A 23040-nucleotide genomic window follows, 5' to 3' on the forward strand; every position below is an offset into this window, starting at 1 on the left:
GTTTTCAGCACCTAGGGAGAATGGCTGAAAAGAAATCATTAACTGGCACAAGTTCAAAATTGGGAGTTAATATTTGTAGGTGAAAATTTTGTGATTTATTTTACTTCTGTTTTCGCCTCCCTTAAGAAGGAAATAAATTAGTGCAATGCAGTTCAAATCAATGTTAATTCTAGGTACACCGAAGGACACAGAAACAAATTATAGAAGCATATTTTCATATCATTAACTAAGGAAGGAAAAATGATTTTTAGATTCAACGTAATTAATATCAATATAGAGAGTTGTTCCATATATTAAATGAATTTATGCTTCCTTAGGAAGCCAAACTCCCATATCCCAACAATTAGGTTCTTGTTTTGTAAGTGCTCTTAATTAAACCACTATTCATAAACAGGACATTAATTTCCTGCAATTATACACAACCTAATAGAAGAACATTTGCAAGGTAAAAACTTCTCCCTTAGTAGAGCATTATCAGAGGTTGTGCATGGGGTGGGAGGACAAACTACAAAATTACCAGTCTGCCTTGCATTTTTCTTCTCAGTGCACTGACCTGCTTTTCATGATACTAATGAAATGCACCAGAAAAACTGAAAACTCCCCAGATGCTGTCTTTTTCACCTAACTTTTTTTTCACCTGAGGCTAGTACCTGGTGCCAGGAAGGGCAGCAATACTGCAAGAAAGGCACTTTACAGTGCAGTCCAGCACCCTATCTTCAGTGCAACAGGCCCTCCAGATGTTATCCCAATGGGAGACTGCAATACAAATTTTGTAAGCTTGAGTTGCAAATGGCTATTTCGGCCTGATCATTTGATAAGAATTCATCTTCAATTATCTCCTCACAAACCATCACAGTAAGCAACTAGTAAATCCACCAGGCCACTATGCTGACATATGAATAAAAACTTTCAAATATACACAAAAACGAAACTCCTCAACTCCTTCTGTGGCTTCCCTACGTACCATCTCAGTTTTGCCATGTGAGAACCCAAGATACATGCCTGCACCTGTTAAAGACATAGCTGATGATCTCAGAGGGAAAAGTGTGGATTAGCCTTCCTAACAAGGGTGTTGTTGGTAGAAAAATCAAGTTTCATGTGTACTGTCAGAAAGTTGCACTGGACCAGTAATGACAATTAACAAGACTTCAAGGTACCTAATTGTAAACAAATTAACTGATGTTTCTGTCTGTAAGGATTACTTCACTTTAAGAAGATATCACGTTTTAAAGAAGGGGATAATAAACTGTATGCCTTCTTCTATTAGTTTACCTCTTTCATGATTCTTAATTAGATAATAGTAATGTTGACAGCAAGGATATTACTGCACCACAGCCTAGTCTGGCTTTTAAAAATGGGATTTTTGATAACAAGAGAACCACACAAGAGAATGTAGATATATTGTGAATCTCCATCATCTCTAGTAGAATAAAAAAATTTTCTATGGATAATTAAGATCCTGATGATGTTAATCTTTGGCTTTTAGAATTAAAAAAAACATTTTTCTTATTATTACTAATGACTTAAGAGTTTTATAGATTTTGATTTTAACTGAGAGCATTTCTTAAAGCATCTACAGTAGCCATTTTAAAAAGTCTCCTGCATTATAAGCTATAAGGGGGCTGCACTGCTCAGAGCCTTCTTCAAGAGAACCTGCTGCGGGGTGGAAGGAGGGGGCTGGGGTTGTGGATCAATTGTAGAGCCCTTGCCTAGCATGTATGAGGCCTTGAGTTCAATCCTTATCACCACATAAAAAAAAGTATTTTTTATCGTGTCCATCTACATCTAAAAAATATCTTTAAAAATGTTTGAAAGAGAGACAGAGGGGAGACAGAAAGAGAGAGAACCTGCCATGAGGAGTGCAGTCAACTGGCAGCCTTCAGTAGCCACAGCCCTGCATTCATTTCATATGCATTTTAAGGGCAGCTTCTCCCCAGGCAGCTCCCAGCCAGCAGGGTACTAGAGTCAGAGGATTTCTGACCCACTTGGGTCTCTGCTAACAGGCAGTCTTGCAGACTTAGTTGGCCAGAAGTTTCTTGCAGCTGGGCTGCAGACCAACATATATGTCCTACTCTGTGCTTTTCCTTGCCTTTCTCCTTTCACAGGGACCAAACCTATACTGTGTTCTGAGTGTTCTCTACTGCCTCTTCTTGCTCCCTCCTCTCACTATCTTTCACAGATATTTTCTCCAATTAAAATCTGGCATTTCTAATGCCATTTGTTTCTTGGAAGGCCCAAGTGGACACTTTTGAGCCCTAATTGTGTGTGTGTGTGTGTGTGTGTGTGTGTGTGTGTGCGTGTGTGTGTGTGTGTTTTAATCTAAATCGTTACTGATTTTAATCTTTAAACTTGTTGCACTTGAATTGTTTCACCTGTGAAACACTGGACATTAAATCAAGATATTGAGACTTACTAGAATTTCTTGTCTTACACAAATGGGGTGACTCTATGTTGTGTCCAACCAGAGATATGAAAAATTGTGCTATATATGTGTAATATGAATTTAAATGCATTCTGCTATCATATATAACAAATTAGAATACATTTTTAAAAATATATAAAAAAGAATTTCTTCTCTTTTAACTGACTATATGTTGGGTTATTAGTCATTCAAGTGAAACAAGAATGAATAAAATGTTCCTTTGAGTGGAGTTCTTCCTTCCATTGGAACAGGTGGTTCATTGTTTTTAACTCCTACTGGCATCATGCATGAGCTTTAAATTCATGAATGTCTCTTTCTGAATGGTTCTGTATGAATGAAAGACTGTAATTTTTTGTAGTTTAGTCCTTGCTATTGTGTATGAAAGAACCAGAAAATAAAAGAATAGCAGGAGCTCAATCCCCCAAAAAACTTTGACAGGCCTCTTTTTTGTTTAATTTTTAAAAATTTATTTGTTCTAATCGGCTACACTTGACAGCAGAATGCTCTTTGATTCATTGTACACAAATTGAGCACAATTTTTCACTTCTCTGGTTGTACACAAAGTAGGGTCACATCATTTATGCAATCATACATGTACCTAGGGTAATGATGTCCATCTCATTCCATCATCTTTCCTATCCCTATTCCCCCTCCCTTCCATTCCCTTTGCCCAATCCAAAGTTTCTCCACTCATTCCATGACCCCTACTATAGATTAGCATCCACTTATCAGAGAAAACACTTGACCTTTGGTTTGGGGGGATTGGCTTACTTTGCCTAGCATGACATTCTCCAACTCCATTAATTTACCTACAAATGCCATCATTTTATTCTCTTTTATTGATGAGTGATATTCCATTGTGTATATATACCACAGTTTTTTATCCATTCATCTACTGAAGGGCATCTAGGTTGGTTCCACAGATTGTCTATTGTGAATTGTGCTGCTATAAATATTGTTGTGGCTGCTTTACTGTAGTATGCTACTTTTAAGTCCTTTGACTTTATAATATTGGATTAGGCTTTGACTTCATTAACAAGGCTCCTAAAGCACAAGAAACAAAATTAAGAATCAATAAATGGGATGGATTCAAACCAAAAAGCTTCTTCTCAGCAAAAGAAATAATGAAGTGAGGCAACAGTCTACATTTTGGGAGCAAATTTTTGCCACACACACATCATATAGAGCCCTAATCTCCAGTGTTCCATATATAAAGAACTCAAAATTTTAGCACAAAAAAAAAAACACAAACAACTCAATCAATAAATGGCCTAAGGAACTGAACAGACACTTCTTAGAAAAAGATGCACAATCATTTAACAGATATATCAAAAATGTTCAACATCTCTAGTAATTAGAGAAATGCAAATCAAAACTACTCTAATATTTCATCTCACTTCAGTCACAATGGCAGTTATCAAGAATATAAGCAACAATAAGTGTTGGTGAGGATGTGGAGGAAAAGGTACACTCAGACATTGCTGGTAGGACAGGCCTTTAAATGGTAAATGCTTCTAGCCTCTTGAAAGTACTATCCAAGGGGCCAGGGTTATAGCTCAGTAGTAGAACCCTTGCCTAGGATGTATGAGGCACTGAGTTTGATTCTTAGCACTGCACATAAATAAAATTCCATGAACTATATACATATATATACTGTCCAATGTAAACTCCAAACGTGCTTAATATTGTTCCTTATCCAATGGAAATGTAAATATCCTACAAACACCCTACTATATAACTTAACTCTTAAATTTGAGTGTTTCCAAATAACATTTCAGAATTACCTCGGACAACTTTATGAGTATTTTCTATTATTTTTTGAATCAAGCTGTATAGAAGACATTCAGAGGGAAAAATCTTCTTAACAACTTAAACTTACTCAATGCCCACATATACTCAACCCCAGACAATCCCTGGGCTGTGGATATCCTACATCATTCTAGATTATTTCCGTAGCAGTCTTGATAACTTAGCAGTCTTGATAACTTCTTCTAAGTGTTTCCAGAGAACTTATTTTGCCTGGAAGCCTTTTTTCAGTCTTATACACCTGTAAATATATTTTCTGCCATCATGTTAATGATAGTTTTGTTGGATATGCAATTCTAAATTCAAAGTTGTTTTCTTCAACATTTTAGAAATTGTTACAGTGAGATCACTGTCGAGATGGCAGCCTCATTCTTGTCTATTTTTTATAGGTATTCTACACATTCCTTCTGGAAACCTGTAGTATTTTCTATTCTGTTTGCCTTATTTAAGTGAACAGTATGTGGCTTTTTACTTCTCTCTCCTGTGTTACACTCTATGAGATGGTTCCATCTGTCTTCCATTCCCTTGGCACTTCTATTATATATTCTACCCCTTAATTCTTTCTATATTTTTTGAGAGTTTCTCTGAAAATATCCATTCTGCTATTTAGTTTACATTTTTCCTTCTTTATTTTTATTTTCACCATTCCATTTACCATCTCCAATGCTTCTTCTTGGCTTACCCTTTCAATACTTCTTCCTGCTTTCTTTTAGTAATCTTTTTAGAATTAATAACATAATCTCTGGAGTATATGATAAAAATAGTCAATATCCTGAAAGATTCAAATTTGCTATGATGCTTAGATTCTATTTATACTTATTTAATTTGTCTTATGTATGCTAATTTTGTTGAGTGTATCAGAAACCTCAGGATAGGTCAAAGCCTTGTCAAAGAGCCGAGTCACACTCTAGGACTCTTTACCCATGTGTCATTCTGGATTTAAACACTCCACTCTTCACAGGCAAATCTGCTTCATATTATACAACCCTATGTGGCAGTGTCTTTCCATTTTTCTCTTTCCATTTTAACTGCTCAATCTCATGGATATGAAGGGAGGAATGTAAAAGAGAAGTTTGTCAGAGTCTGATTAGTAACCTTCTCTATGATTATTTGCTCTTCATCCATCCAAGCCCTTCAATTATTCCCTAATGTGCCGTTACAGTCCCTGAAACACTGAACTGTTGCTGCTGTTTATCTGTCCTATACTGGTCATGGTGAAAATAAGGCAATTGAGAGAAAACTGGAACAAACAAAGCTATAACAAGAGAAATTTTTCTTCCTCACAAACTTATGAGCACACAAGAATGAAATGATAGTGATCAGAGAAAGATACTGAGCCAAAAGATACTTGCCTGGCACACTGAGGAATTGGTAAAAGAGACCTTAAGAATTTGGCCTGGAAAAATTCAACGAGGCTCCAAGGGACTTTGATGTTTATCTCTCTGGTATACCAAGATGAGGGAGAGATGGGGTGGATTGGATAGTATGGTGCTCTTGCAAGTATCCTGCAATATACTCCAATTTTAAAAAGATGGAAGATATAATTTACTTGTCAATGGTCATTTTCTAGACTGTGGTTCTATTTCCCAGTTCACCACCAAGTTTCTAAATATAACCTCAAGCTTGACTTACCTTTATCTCCAATAAAGTATTCTGACAGTCCTTCATCAACAGAAAGCTGGTGGCAACTCACCCTTGAGACTTCCAGTGTGCTATTGATCTCTTCGATAAGTAGTCACTTCTCCCTTGTGCTCTCTGGCAAACCACATTAATTCATACAATAGGAATATTGACACTCCGCTGTCAAAGAAAACCTTGACAGGAAAGATCTAAAATGTTCTGATAAATCCACATTCTGCTGGCCAAAATGGTGTTCCAATTTTACCACTCACCTGCCATGCAGTGAGGACAAATATATTTAATATCTTTGGGCTTCAGTTTCCTAATCAATAAAAATGAAGATGTCCTTCTACTTCTAGCAGTATAGAATTTACTCCCTCTGTTATAAAACTAATTGTCAAGGAAGTTTTGTACCCGTACCTTGATCTTCATGGCTTTTATCTTCCTCATCACTAAGATTTGCCCTCCTCATTCCCTTTCACATTTGCCCTCCTCATTCCCTTTCACACATGCCACAACTTGACAAACTTACAACTTATCTCCAACCAGTTTAAACATGAAAGTTTGCCTTATCCATAAGTAGTTTCAACTGGAAAGTTAGGCCAGGTTTTTCTACTTCAGAATATCTCCTTAATCTGATTATCACCAAGAAAAAATAAAATAAAAATTCACCTTTAGACAGTCATCCCTCTGTTTTGTTATAATTGGATTAGAGCAAGAAAAGGGTAAAAGTAAGAAATGGTCTTGAGGTACATACTTTGGTAATTAACCACAGGTTCACTGTGTACTCAACCAGAAATTTCTAAATGATAAATTGGCCTGTTAATAAATGCTTTGCAAATAGCAGTTTATTCAGTGACTAAATATTCCTACATTTATGACCACAGTTAATTTATAGCTTCTGAGCCATGGGAAAGGAGAGAAATGTTGTGAAACAGCTGAAATCATTTTGGTGTAGCCCCAGCACATAATAGAAGGTAGAAGTGGTAAGAAGTGCCATTGGAGGCATAAGCCCAGGCTAGACCATGAAAGACCTTGAAAACCACCCTAGGAGGCCTGCAGGCAGTGTAAAATCACCAAGAGATTACAGGTTGCAGGTATATAATGAGCATAATTGTAATTTCAGTATAGAATCTATATTTGAGAGGAAACAACTGTGGTTAGGAATCCTATTAGGAGGTGATATATTCCAGGCAAGTGGTAATTGTGCCCTGGATTAAGTAGATGGACAGAAGTAAGCCCATTTGTGAGTAAGAAAAAAAAAGTAAGACAATGTTGTTATTATAATTTGTTTAGAGAAAGGAAAAGAGAAAAATCAAAGAACTCACCCAATTTTCTGGCATGAGTGAATGTGATGTCACTGATAAGTCACACAGAGGAAGAAATAACAGATGAAAGTTTGTGGTCAGTTGAGATTTGGGCATTCAAAAGTAAAGATGTCCTTTAAGAGCAACCACAAGGACTTTTGCAAAGTTTTTACTAGTCCAATCAACAGTATTGTCCGGAGTGGTCTCTCTCCCTGAGATGAATGTGAGCATGTTCACCGATCCTCATAACACAAAGCACAATTTCCATAGCAGAGCCTTGCTCTGCATAGAAACACTGACCCTAACAGGACCTCCACCTTGCATTATTATTCTTGAAGTTCCTTCTGCATCACGGTATGATTGCTGCTATTCTCTCTAAAGGTAATGTTTTCAACAGAATCTTTAATCAATGCAACTGTGAGGTAACACAAAAGAATCCAGGTAGTGTTTCCCAACTCTTGCTGCTTTGCACTCCTGATTTGATCAATTAGACCATATTCATATTTCCCTTAAAGGTAAAACTCCCAAATGAAAGACGATTGATTCATTGCAGGTAGCATAAATCATTCATAGGCATGAGCTGTGACAGGGACCAGTTCATTTGATATCTTTTCAACAATAAAGTATATTAATCCAATAGCTTAATAAACCTTGTATCAATTTACCTAAATTCATCAAGAATAAAATATCAGCAGTTACAATGCCAGTGAGCAAACTCTTTCTTCATAAAGATGTGGACCAGTGATGTTTTTGAAAGAGTCTGTGAGCCGTTCAAGACCCACTACATGTGTGATATGCTCTGTGTAGTTCCCCCAACTCCAGGTAGATCAGGGCTTTCTCTGAAAGCCACAGAGAGGAGTTGTAGGTAAAATACATGACTTCCTGTCCTACTCCATCCAAGGCATACAGAGAAAGGCCAGATCTGAGGGCTGCAGGAGCCAAGATCAGGAGTTACACTCCTTCCCATTTTGGAAGAGTAAAGGACAGATACAAGAGAACACTTAGGGCAAGACTTAAAGCTGTATCTGCCCCGGGATTCCACCCTTTGCTTTGTTTCTTTACTGAAGTTATAGATGATTCCTTCTACATTTGTACAGCTATAGTGGAACAAAAGAATAGCTATTCCCAAACCTGACATATCACAAGCCTTGCTTTAAGCAAATCTATTGATCCTCCAAAATCACCATACCAAAAAGGTACCATACAGCAAGCTCAAGGCCACCATATAACAATAAATCAAGAGAATATATTTGCCTCTCCTGTAATCTATTGCCTCCCTCTGATCTCTGTCATGGCTACCCATTCCCAGGACCTAGAGGAAAGGGGATCTGATGATGCCGTTAAGACTTGTCATCCTCTTGGGGTCAGACAGCAGTATGGCAAGGCTGCAGACCACATCTGTAGAGACGAAAAATATCTGATACATTTATGTCAACCTGAAAGTCTCTGGCCATTTCACAATGAGCTCAACAGCCCAAACAGTGACAAGACTATTATAATCTGGGTATGAAAACCAAGTCTTTCCTTAGCTGTTTGTATGGTCTTCCACAAATAACTTTACTTTCTTAGTTTCCTCATCTGAAAACTGAAAAAAATAATAACATATAATTTGTATTATATCTATCTTATACCAGTCAATTATGAATGTTTTGAATATTTAGATGTTAACTTGGTTGATCTTCACAATGACACTATTCCTATTATTCCCAATTTACAGATGGGAAAATTTGGCACAGAAAATTTAAGAAATACGCTTAAAACTCACACAACTAGTATAGTAAATGACATAGCCAGAATTCAAAATCACGTAGGAAAGGCCCAAAAGTCATACCTGTAAGCATTATGTCATGCTGCATCTCAGCAATACTAATATACATATGTCAGAGGATTGAGTTACAAATAAATGCATGTAAAGCAGTTCATACTTAACAGGTAAAGGACTCTCAAAGGACATTACCTAAAATTAATGCTATTAATTTTAATATTGCTAAGACTGATTCTGATTCTATTTACAGCACCCAATGTTTAAGAGATTCAAAATGTAAGATTTTGTTTACCCAAGATTGGGGGATGATAAAGAACATGATGGTGTTCCTTTATTTGGCAGAAACACCCTGATACCTAATATTGCCCTCTAGGAGCCAGGTAAACATGACTTTGCCCTTTACTCCAAGGATAGGGCAGGTTCAAGAGAGTTTCTGACCCCAAAATGCTCAGAGTGTTCAGTAGAGGAAAACAATTGAATTCTTTGCTTTCAGGGAAACATGGTTCCTTGTTTTTTACTCTGTCCCTTAGATCTCCTGCCTTTCTTCTTGATTTCTTTTCTTTGGACTCTTTCTCCTCCTTCAGTAATACAAACCCAGACTTCTCCTTCCCCATTTTCCTTGCAAGGCTAAGAGGAACCACGATATTAGTATTATCTACTCCATTGTTTTCAGATCTGAAACATTTGATGACTGGGAGACTACCAGTCAGGTGCATGGTCTCTTTGCTAAACTATCACTCATGCTTTGTAAATTTGGATGCCCATACCAAACTCCACCCCCACCACTGGAGGGAAATTAAAGATTGCCACAGTGAAAACTCAACTCAAGTCGCAAGTTTTTCATTATGTTGTTTTATAATTCTTGTTTCCTAATTCTAGATTCTGCTTTTATTAACTTTTTACAAGATGGTTTTGCTACAAATCAAAATTTGGAACCACAACTTATGCCAGTCATGATTAAAGCTTTTCCAATCCTAATAAAAATAAATAAATAGGTCAAGGTACACAGAACTTTATTTTAATGCAGGCTACAACATATGCTCTATGTTAGCATATATTGTGAGTTGCATGTCACAGGGGTTTGGCTCTATTGCCTAATCGTTTGAGCTACTCAGCCATTATGGATACAGACAGGATTAAACGGTCATTGTTTTTGGTATCTTAATCATGTTTCATAGCCATGAATAAAGCAGATGTTTGTGTGAACAAATAATAAGGATGGTCCATAGAGAGAAAACGAGTGCAAGAACCACCCCTAAGAGGGCGGGGGCTATAGTTCATTGGCAGAGCACTAGCCTAGCTCATGTGAAGCACTGGTTTAGATCCTCAGCATTACCACTATCTACATAAAAAATTAGAACCACCACTGAGAATGTGCAATAGGAAGATGCCATAAATTCCATAAGTTCATAAGTATATGAGAGTTGCTTTTTTTTTTTTCCCTGGTACTGATGATCAAACCCACGGCTAGGGCTTTGCACATGCTAGGGAAACACTCAACACTACCACTGAGCCACATCTCCAGTCAAAGTGTTGCTTTCTTAAGGGTCAGAGAATTCAAGTTTGTTTGCTTGCTTTGACACTTGAATTATTTTAGTCTGTGGGTGTACCTTTTTTTGGAATCCTGTTGGAATTCAAAATATGAAAACCTTAGGATTTCACATGAAGGTGTGAAAAAAATTACATATTTAAATGAATCATTCAGAATTTTTTATCTCTCATGGTAATAATAAATAATATTAATAAATCCTATAAAACTTGATATTAAAACCACTTCACCATTTGTCCATTAATTTTCTGTGATTTGCCTCATCTTATACTTTTGAGTATCAAGTATTTAAGACTTTAAAACTCTGTTGGAAGTCTGAATCCCAATCAAGTCCAAGTATCTTACCTTCTAGTGATTCAAAATATTCCATTAGAATAAATGAAGCACATTTCTGAGTTGAATGACAATTTAAATGTGAAAAGTCAATTATAGGTGTGAATTGGTTAATAGTTTAATAAACATGTTACTATATTAACTGTTTTCGAAAAAGAACATTGCACTAAAAATTCTAGTCAACCAAGTTTATTCCTTAGCCTCAACACATTTTTTATAAAGAAACTTTCCTTTCAACAACCCTAATGTCACCAAATGATTTTTCTCAAATTGAGTAGAATTCCAGACTTGTAGATGATTCTACTTTTCAAGGTTTGGATTAAATCACATAAACTAGTTTGAAGTAACAAAGCAAATGAGAAGCAATTTTATTATTTTATTTTTTGCTATGTGACCATGCTAAATCAGTAATGATTTTAATACTTTACATTTTGGTACACATTATTTTATGAAGCTGTGAGTCACTAAAATGATTCTCAAGGTAAGTGCTTTAAAAAGAGAAAAATTTTCTCGCTGTCTTGTTAATTTTCTATTTATACCCTTACTATGTTTAAAAATAAATTTAAGGTATATTTCAACTATAAATACAATAGAATAAAAAAGAAAATTTTGAGTCCAGTAATAGGAGAAAAAGGATAATAAAACCAAGGAAAGAGAAAGCTGAGATGTAAAGTTAGAACAGAAAGTTTACTGCTTAGAGATAGAAAGGTCAGACCCTAACTCATAGTCTAATAGCTAAAATAACAGAGAGAAAAACTATCAGTTATGTAACTCATGGTTTCCATAGGTTATTTTAAAAAAAGATTTAGGCAAACACACGGAGGTATTCCTAAAACTAAATCCTGAGACACAGACATCCTCCCCATGATTCTTCACATAGAAGATTGTGTGAGAATGCAAACAACAGTAATCTGGAGATACTCAGGGCTGCCTCTAACAATGCCTCTCAAGGCAAATCAGTAAACATACATACACACACACACACACAAAAAAAAAAATCAAAACTCTAGTTGAGTAAAAGCTTTTGGGGAGAGACATATACTGAAGTGATTTAATAGAAGCAGCAGCTCTTTCTTGTCTGACAAAACATGAATATATTTTATGGCATCTAGAAGAGTAGCTTGACCACACAGCTTCACAACATGTTCTATGAACTTTTGATAAATATTGGTTAATAGCGAATCCAGGGTATTATTTCCCAACAAATAAAAATATAAAGGATTCAAAGTCTCTCCATATATGTCTATCTGAATTTTATATAAAATTCTTATTTCTCTGAGACTTCCTTGAGATAACCAATATTCTCAAGGACTATGAGAAAGTCCTCAAATGTGTTATGCCTTCATTCCTTGCCAAATATGAATGATATGGCCCTTAATTCTTTCCCTTCCTATCCTTCATATTAAGAATAAAGACAAGACTACTCAAAACATTAATATAACATGAACAAAGCTTGACCAGCCATCTACCCCCTGTTTTTATTTGGAATTAATCCATAAAATAAAGAGAAAAGCAATATTATAGAATAGGATGGCAACCTCCACTATTCCTACCTCTCTTGGCTATTTGGTGCCAAATCTGCCATGTGTGACAGTTCACAAAACTGAGGCCTGATTTAAGGGTGCAGGTTTCTTGAAAAGCCCTAGACAGCAATTAGAATCAGTCTGGTGCTTTAATGAACTACCCAGTATTTGTCTGACCTATAATCAAACAGAGATGGAATCTTTGCTCATCAACAGTTCCTAAAAATGGACCACTATTTCTTACTGGATTTCTTTTCTCTCAGGCCTAAGTCTAGATCCTAATTTGACCCAGAAAAATTAATTAGGATTAAACTTGCTTCCTGGGTATCTTTCAAAATGAACCAGGGACAGGGTGCCAATTTAGTTAGGTGAATTTTGATAGTATACATTCTTTGTATTCTCTTCAAACTCAGGATAATCCAGCTCAACACATTAACACTTATTCTTGGAAATGGGACTCCAGTTGATGCTAAATAATTTTTATAAAATTACCACTTACCATCCAGGAAGCTATGTGACAAGATCTATAAACTCAGAGTAAATTAAAAGGTCAATATTACAAACCTATCAACAAAGTCTTTGGAGAAAAAGTTTAGTGTTTTAGCATTCAGTGTCTAGGAAGGAAACAGAAGACAATTTTAAATGAGATTTTGAGGGTAAATTAATAAAGAGACTGTTCACACAGGTGAGAGAAAGGGTAAGAGAACCAAGCTGAGGGTCTGAAACCTGTCAAGACTAATTGACAAGGCACTGTTTCCATCTTCAGGCCTGAAACAGGCAAGGGGAGAAAATACCAGCAAATCGAATTTGAAAAGCAATGAGGTTTCTGGCGCTTTCAAAGATTCTAAAGATTATCTTGGAGAATGCAATTGTTATGGGGTCTGAGGACCTCATTAAGTGTCACTATCTACGGGCAGGTAAGATTATAATTATTCTTTGTTTCATGCCCTCGATTGGAAGGAAAACACCTTTACACAGTCCAACAGAATTCTTCTTATGTTTCTTAAAGTCCTTGCTGATTTCATAAATTTTGCCCAGTCAACCTTTTTTCTTTTTAGATCATTTTATGTGCTCCCCAACCCTATAGGCTTATGGAAGAGAAAGGGAGAAAAACAAATTTAATCCAGGTGTACCCTGCTCTTCATTATAGACGCCAGTTTAAACTCTTTTATAATCAACAATGCATAGATTTATTTATTTGATTGTCAGAGAGCAGGGGAGGAATAAAGACAAGAGAAACTCTGCAGAAGGATGCTATCAGAAACTTTACCTACACGCCACTGTTCATATATCCAAAATGTAATTTGCACATATTCAACAAGGAAATTAAAAGTAATTTAATCTTAAACTAAACAGCTGGTCTAAAACAAAAGCTGGCCTTCCGGCTTTTATTTTTTTCAGTTAAATGTAAAGCTTGGAAGAACACTTCCTCAAACACCCCACAGCACACATTGTTAATGGAAATTATGCCTTGCAGTGGAAATGGTGACACAGCCAAGCATATATTCATCCAATACTGTTCCATACAGAAAAGAGGGAAAATAAGGTTATCAACAATAATTTAAAGGCATTAAAGCTTAAGAATTATTACAGACAACCTGGTATTCCCAGACTGAAAGTTAAACTAGAAACTGAAATGTTTTTCTTGCATGCAAATGACTTATACAAATCTATAGTGATTTTCATCTAATAAGAATCTCCTACTCTTGGAGTCCTGGTAGATATGACTGCAGAAATCAAGATCATAAGTATATGAGTTATGGATTGCCATGGGACATACAAGGTCCATGTTATATTGCATAATTTATTTTTTTTTAGTTGTAATTAGACACAATACCTTTATATAATTTATTTTTATGTGGTGCTGAGGATTGAACCCAGCGCCTCGCATGTGCTAGGTGAGCGCTCTACTGCTAAGCCACAATCCCAGACCCATATTACATACTGTAATTTTCTTCAAATTAATTAGAAGTAACTTTAGACTCCTCCCACTAATATTGGCAGGAAGATTGATACCAGTCATTTGGACTCGGCACTCTCCCTACGACTGCAAAGATAGGTTGATATGTAGGCAAACAGGTAAAACTGACCTTCCTGTCTTCCAGTTCTCAACCAGGGAAAAGCCTCAGTCTGTGGCTGCCACTTGCTTTTGGAGGCCACCCATGCCACTATGAATACTTACCTTCCACCATCTGTCCAGGCTCTTGTGCCCTCTGTGACCTAAGTCAACAAACACTATTTCCTGATGGGCTTCCTGCCCCTGTAGCTGTAGCTCTGCCCTATTAAGCATCATTCCTCAGGCTCCTGACACTCAAACTTGTAGTATCTAAGTGGGTTTAGCCTTTACTTCCCAAGAGACCCTACTCTTGGAGTCAAGGATAAAACCTTTCACTCCTGGGAGATAATATACACATTACATAATTTTTCTCCATTCCATACTATAAACCCAGATTGGTTCCTCCTTCTCCCTTTTAAGAAAATTTAACTTAATTATTCTAATTGCTTTTTTAAAAAATCCCAACTGGTCACACAAACCTTTTAATGACTTTTGTTCCCCCAAAGTTCCATACCAGGCTGGCAGTATCACTAAAGTGGATGACCCTCTGTAGAGAAGAAAATGCAGGCCCTAGAATCCAAAGGCTTAAATACTCTCCTGAGAGAAGAACTATTTCCTTCCTTCCTTCCTTATCAAGTTGCTGAATTGGGGGCGGGGTAGGGGGGAATAGCACAATAATATCTCAGAAGGTGACCCTGCTAAATTTATAATAGATCTATTTGTTCATCCATTAATTCAAAAACTATGTATTGATTTCCAAATCTGTCAAGCAGTAGGAAACAATATGGATACGGAATAGTAAGGGAAAAAAGTTATGGAGTTTATAGTTTATCATCGAATAACAAAGTGAACAATATGGAGTTTATAGTTTGATTATCATCAGATAACAAAGGGAGCAAAAGCACAAGACATAAGCCCTGTGTATGATAGGTGTTTAAACATAGCTCAGATATCACACGCCTTATGCTTTAAAAAAATGAATAAATGGTAGCTTTCATGTGCAATCTCAAAGTTATTGAACAATTGCCAGATTTGGGGAGATTAGAAATGATGCCAGAAGGCATAGAAATTTAACTCAGAACTTAAGAGGAACTTTGACAAATGGAAAAGATAGTTAGGAAATTCCCGAATTATATCAGAAAATGAGAAAATGCCTAAGAATTCAAATGACTCAAGGAACTTTTAAGAGAAACAAAAACATTTAGCTTCTTTTTTCAGGGCAGGGTACTGGGGATTGAACCTAGGGGCTCTTAAATACTTAGCCACATCTCCAGCCCTTTTTTATATTTTATTTAGAGACAAGGTCTCACTGAGGTGCCTAGAACCTCACTAGGTTACTAAGGCTGGCTTTGAACTCAACATTCTCCTGCCTCAGCCTCTGGGGTCACTGAGATTACAGGTGTGTGCCAAAATGGCTGGCCTTTTAGCTTCTTTTTTAAATGCATGTTAAATAAACTGACTCAAACTTTATTTATCATTTCACCTATTGTAGAGCTGTTCTCAGCCATGTTTACAATTAATCAGTATCTGAGTTGATAGAAAAATGGTGATTCCCTCTGCTTCTTCTCTGACCTCCATAAAGAAGGTGAAGACTTAGGTAGAGAAACTCTCCTTTTTGAATAGTCACTTCATATAGTCCCAAGGGGAAATTAAACTGGCATGATCCAGAGCTGATCATCTGTGGACTGAGACCTCTAAAACCATGAGTGCCAAGTAAACTTTTTCTCCTCTCAAATTGTTCTTGACAGGTCTTTTGATCACAGCAGCAAAAACCTGACTAAACATTTCTCTTGGAACAGATAGTGAAATATTTCCTTAATAGTTTCAAGAGGGGAGAGATAAACCTTCTTTTAGGCACAGCATATAGGAAGATCCAAAACTGAGGGTCAAGCAGACTTTGAAAAAAACCGTTGGAAAACCAGCCCTATCTTAAACAGAAGATATTTCTAGAAGCATTGGAAGTCTGTGATGCATAAAATATTACTATAGTAACAACAAACCCCAATCCCAATTTACAGTTGGATTAACTCAAATCCTCACATAAAAGTTTAGAGAAAGGAAAGTCATATCTATATCCATGCACAAAAACTCTTCCCTCAATCACTACTGTCCTGCACAAGAAGTCGAGTTTTCAACAAAGAACCACGAGGCATGTAAGAAGGCAAGAATAAATGTCATGCTGACAAGAAACAACAAAACCAGACTCAGACTCAGACACAGATATTGGAATTATCATGTAAGCAATTTACAATAATTTGGGTGCATTAGCTAAAGACTCTAAAATATCACTTCTCATAGCAGAGTGTTCAGAACCACAAGGTTCCAATAGCATTTACCCAAGGCCTGACAACCAAAAATGATTCCTGTCATTGCAAATGTTCCAGGAACATAGGAGAGAGGGGCAGGTGGAAGGGAAGGAAGAGGAGGAGGAGGAGAAAGAAAAAATAAACCTAAATCTAGCATATATAAACTGCTGAAATACAAAGAGAAAAGTCTTGAAGGCAGTGAGAAGAAAGACCTACAGGGAAATGCAGATAAAAATCACAACATCCTTTGTCCAGGAGAAATGAAGTGATTTACGTATAATACCAAAAACAACAACAACAACAACAACAAAAAACTGAAACAGAAGTCTATACCTAGCAAAAGTGATTTTTAAAAATGAAAGAAAAATAAAACTTTCTCAGAAAAACAAAAACAAAGAAAATTAATTGTCAGTAGGCTTAAAAGAAATGTTAAAAGATTTTTCAGGGAGAACAAAATACTTGACAGAAATTTGAAATTACACCCACACACAAGGTGTTACTACTAATGGAATAAATAAAGGTATAGAGAATTTATTTTCTCTTACCTATAATTGTTTATTACCTTATAAAAGATGACTCTTAAGCCAAAATATTAGCAGGGCATTATTTGTTTATAGCATATGCAAAAGTCAAATTAAGAAAACAATGGCACTGGGCTGGGGTTGTGTCTCAGCAGTAAATCGCTCGCACAGCACATGCGAGGTCCTGGGTTCGATCCTCAGCACCACATAAAAATAAAGATATTGTGTCCATCTACAACTAAAAAATAAAATATTAAAAAAAGGAAACATGGCACAAAGGATGGGAGAAAGAAATTGGAATCAAATTGTTGTAAGATCTTGATACTATGCATGAAACAGAGTATTATTTTCAGGTAAAATGTGATAAAATAGACTTACATGTTATAAATCTGAGGGATTCACTAAAACACTTAACAAGGAGGAATAATAAGGGAATAGTGAAAATAAATAATAAAAAGCTCAATTAATTCTAGGAAGGAGAAAAATGTGAAAGAAAAAAGTAAGGATGGAACAAATATAAAACTGTTAGCCAAATGGTAGATTTTAATTCAACTCTACCAATAAATACAAAAATTTGAATGGCCTAAAAACATTAATTAAAAGAGGGAAAACTTCACATTGTATTTTTAGAAAATAAGATCTAATTGCTGTGAACTAGCAACCCACTTTAAATATAAAGGCACAGATAGATGTAAAAGGATGGAAAATAATGCATCTTACTACAGCTAGGCAATATAAAGCTTGTGCAATTATATGAATGAGACAGACAAAATATCTTTTCTTGGGGGAGGTGCTGAGGATTGAAGTCAGGGGCACTCGATCACTGAGCCACATCTCCAATCCTATTTTGTATTTTATTTAGAGACAGGGTCTCACTGAGTTGCTAAGTGCCTTGCTTTTGGTGAGGCTGGCTTTGAACTCAGGATCCTCCTGTCGCAGCCTCCCAAGCCTCTGGGATTACAGGCGTGGACCCCTGCTCCCAGTGAGACAAGGAACAAGGAATATGATCAGAAACAAAAACAGATACCAAATAAAGATGGAAAAGTAAGTTCTCCAGGAAGATTTAACAATCCTATCTGTGTAGGCACATAGCACAGATATTCAAATTATATAAAGTGGAAAGTAACAGAACTGATAAATCATTATTTATATAATTGAGGAAACAGGTATTTAGAAAATCAGTTAGGATAGATCAGACCTAAACACCACTATCAACCATCCTGACATATTGATATTTATTCTCTATTGACACAGCAATTGCAATTTACACATCTGAGTGCATATAAAATATCCACCAAGATAGACAATATTATGGGCAAGAAATAAAATGTCAACAGATTCGAAAGAATAAAAGTTGTATCAAGTATGCTCTCAAACATAATGGAATTAAGCTGGAAATAGTAATAGGAAAATATCTGGGAAATTCCCAAACTGTGGGAAACTAAAGAAGACACTTCTAAATACATTGGGATAGAATAGAAAACCTTGAAGCTGTAAGGTTCCTAATCTTTTATCGTCAGATGCTGTAAAACTCATGGATTTTCTCATCAAAAACTCATGGATTTTCTGCTCATGAATGAAGATTTTTCCATTTCTTCCCCAAAAGCTCAGGCCACTGTCAATAACTATTCTCATTGTACACCCTTCTGGGTCCTTATGTGGGAATCTGTAAACCCAGAAGGAGTAACATTCTAATGCACGTAGGCAAATGGGTATTAACCCATTTTCCTCCTTTTAATTCTTTTTCCTTTCTTCATATTTCCACTGATATCTTTCTGGGTTTATTTGGGTTATTGCAAATTGATGTAAATATTTACCTACTTACAATTCCCATTTATTACTCTGCTTTGCCACTATGGACAAGCCTGCTTATTTAAAAACAGATAACGCCCTTGCATATATACCCTGTGATTTTGCACAATTTGCTGCTCACTGGAATATAATTTTAACCCATAGAATTACTCATACTCCTACCAAACAATCCTGGCATGAATGAGCACATCTTAACCTAATGACATATATATATATATATATATATATATATATATATGCCTTTGTAGAGGAAGATGTGGATCAGACTATGCTTGGCCTAGTGAAGGGATCCTCATCCTACAGGCCTATTCCCATGGAGGTGACAGGGTCTCAGTATTATAAGGCACTCTCTGAGGATCAGTTTACTCAACATAGCCTGATTTTCTCTTTTCATTGATAAACTGAGATCCCAGAGGATTCTCTTGGCCTCTTGAGCCTCTTTCTCCTCCCACTGGCACCAAAGATGAGAATATGAGTGGATTCTTCTTTTCAAAAAGAGGACCTCTCATTTCAGTTGAATTCCCAATACTGAGGGACCATTTGGGGGAATGCTCTCTGGCAAACGCTGTATTTTAATCAAGTGCATAAGTATCATTTTTTTCTAAAAATTTAAATTTAACCACATTTTCAGTTAATTTTTGTCAGTTGTGAACATTTTATCTCCTTAAATGTTGAGGTATCTTTTAGCACTCTGAGCTGCAAGCTCATTATCATGTGCTTTTTTCTCATAGTACATAATCTGCCCCTGATAAGAATGAATGGTCCTCTCCAATTCTTCAAGATCTTTGATTTGCTTTCTATACTTCTCCAGCTGTTCAGTTACATGGCTGATGTTTTCATCCACTTCGGAAAGTTTTCCTCTCACTCTACCTGGTAATTTTCCTCTACTATTAATTTTCTTTGGAGTTTCATTGCATTCTTTTATTTAGTTCAATCTTGACATTAAATTTCTGTTGAAGATTCTGATTCTCTCTTTTACAATTGTGTATTTTTGACTGCAAAGACGCTTGCTCTGTCCTAAGATTTTTAATATGTTCTATAAGGTCTTCCTTTACTTTATCTACTTCAGATAAGAAAGTAAACGTTTTATTTCTTTCTCCTTCTAAGGTTTTACATGGGGCATTTAACGCTGTTCCTTCAAAGCTCCTTTTGGCTGATCATCTAAGTGAGCACCAATTTCTGATTCACTCTTCATTTTCAATTCCAAGTTACCATCATCTTTTATTTCTTCTCCAAGCACAGAAGCCCAATCTTTCATCTGAACCAAGTGTTCAGACAGAGACTATTAGTGTTTTTCTTTCTTTCTTAGAACTTGTTTGCATATACTGTAGAGTCTTCCAATGTTATTTTCTGCTTATTAAAGTCATTCCCTTTTTCTTTCCATACTTCAGCTTCTTGTAAAAGTTGTTTCTGACTATCCTGAAGTTGGGAATTTTCTTTGAAAACCCCTTTTATTGCTTCCTTAAATCCTTCAGCATTCGTTTGAAATATTCTCAAGGTTGTTTCAGCTTTGGCTAATAGTAACTTGTGGGGTTTTGATTCATCTTCTAGGAACTTAATCCTTCTTGATATATCTGCCATCAATTCGTCCTGTAGAGAATGTTTGGTTTTCTCTTCTTTTAGCCCTTTTTCTAGAAAGAGTATTTCATCCACAAGTTTAGATTAAGACCTATCTAGCTTTTCATATATTGCCTCCAAATTTTCTGCTTCTATTGACTTCTTCTCCAAAATGGCATCTTTTAAAGATGACTCTAAGCCTTCATTCTCCTTTTAAACAAGGCTAACTTTTTCAAGTAGTTGACATTTTTCTTCAATTAGTCCAGCAAGTTTTAGAGCCAGCTTTTTTTCTTTTCTCACAAAACACCTGCTTCTAACACACTGACAACATCTCCACATTAACAGAAGAACAGCAAAAAATCCAACAGCTGCATGTATCACCAACTCCCAAGGATATCCATAAGAATGAGGGCCCAGTTTCATATCTACAGACAATGATGCTAAAGCCATGTATACTTCTTCCTGGACCAACTGCAAATACAGCTGAGGGGCAACCCTTAGCCCCTCCATCACACAAAGGCTGCTTGCAGCGTGAAGGAGACATCAAAAAACTCAGAGAGATGCTATGGGCATCCAGAGAGTCCACAAGATGATTTCTATGAGTCCCAGCAGATTCCATGGATCAATCAGCTACTGCAGACACAGTCTTGCCATCCACACCCAAAGGCTGTGGACACTGGGGTCTTTGTTCAGGAACTCAAACCTGCACCAGGCAACAGAGTATACTATTGTGAAAAAGCTCCAGGGGTGCAGGGTGGTGGAGCTGTGGGCATAGACATGGGAAGCCACATTCATAGGCTCTCAAGGGCCTAGCACATTCAACTGCCTGTCAGGGAAGTCTGGGCCCCTTCACTACGCTGTGCATCCTAAAGCAGTGCAGGTTCAAGTCTGTCCCAATTGAGCCAGAGAGGACTCCTCTCCATCCCACGCACCCCTTGGTTTAGTTTCATCCAGGTCACAGTGGAGATTATATGCTATTCCATGAGTCATAATGTCAACCAGTTTAATGTAACTAAAATTCTAAAACTTTGTAAAATAATTTAAAGAGCTAGTATATCATATATTTTTATTTGTACCACTTGCCCTTTTATTGTAATGCCTCATTCCTTTTCCTCCCTTCTTGTCCACTCTTTTTTCCTTCCTTCCATCCTTCTTTCTCCCTTCTCTCCCTTTCCTTTTCTTCCATTGTTGGGAGTTAAACCCCAAGGCCTTCTCCATGCTAGGCAAGCTCTCTACCATTGAGCTACATCTGCATCATTTTGACACTACAGAAGTAATCTGTTTTATTTCTATATAAAAACTCTCAAGTGAGACTATTTCAAAAGTAATTTTTTTAGAAAAGTTGCTAACATGGGCACAAATCAGTTGTAACAAGTTGCTTTTTAAAACTACTGCATATGCAATATTTCTAAAAAAAAAACAAAAAAAAACCGTGGGGTTGGGGATGTGGCTCAAGAGGTAGCACACTTCCTTGGCATGCGCATTTGCACTGGTTTCAATCCTCAGCACCACATACAAATAAAATAAAGATGTTTCAACTGAAACCTAAAAAGTAAATGTTAAAAAAACTCTCCTTCTTTAAAAAAAAACTTGGAATTTGAGTTGGCTTTCACGTCAATTTTTCTAGACTACCACTTATTTAAGTCTTCAAAATCATTTTTTTCAGATGTTCTTTTGACCCCTTATAGGATGAAAAACTCCTAAGTAACTGGGTAATTATAAATATATAGCAAAAAGAAGGATAAGATGTGACTCTTTGAAATGGCTTTAGTTCCTGTAGATAAATTACGTTGTTGTTAAGATAGAGTTCATTGCTTGATGTAAATAAGACATCTAATATATTTTTGTTCCTAGTTATGCTTGAGTTTTTGATCAGCCAAATCTAATGTTTGAAGGAAAGCATTCACTAGTAGTCTTTGGTTTCCTAAATGTCTCTAAAGTTCAAAGGCATTAGGCCACCATGTATGATTAGACCGATTCTATTTCTAAAGCCAGAGTTTTATCAACGAAAACTAAAACTCTTGTCCAGTTCCAAAGGGTATAAAAGTTTAGAAACATTTTGACAAATGTAATTATGTGAGGTTACAAATATGTTAGTTTGTGGTGAATATTTCACAATATACATACATGTATCAGAATCAAATTATCAATTGGGCATGGTGTCACACACCTGTAATCCTAGTAGCCATTTAAGAGGCTAAGGCAGGAATATCACAAGTTCAAGGCCAGCCTCAGCAATATAGGGAGACCCTGTCTCAAAAAAAAAAAAAGATCACAGGCTCTTCCAGTTCCATTAAGCTGCAACACCATGTCTTGCTGTCCTATGTCACCTCATGACCCTGTAGGCCACTCTGGATGCTAAATAAAATGTCTTTTCTCTATTATAATTTGCCAAGGGCAGTATTCAATTATAGCAACAGAAATCGTAGTAAGTTTCAGAGAGATTACTGGTCAAGGCACACA

The 23040-nt window shown here is 36.4% G+C and overlaps 1 pseudogene; it reads right to left on the bottom strand.

Annotated features, from left to right (window-relative positions):
* Positions 1–19382: 19382 nt before the first annotated feature.
* Positions 19383–21949, bottom strand: LOC101964416 (melanoma inhibitory activity protein 2-like; annotated as a pseudogene).
* Between the last annotated feature and the right edge of the window lie 1091 nt (positions 21950–23040).

Source organism: Ictidomys tridecemlineatus, unplaced genomic scaffold, assembly GCF_052094955.1.
Source record: "Ictidomys tridecemlineatus isolate mIctTri1 unplaced genomic scaffold, mIctTri1.hap1 Scaffold_693, whole genome shotgun sequence".
NCBI classification, from domain to species: Eukaryota; Metazoa; Chordata; class Mammalia; order Rodentia; family Sciuridae; genus Ictidomys; species Ictidomys tridecemlineatus.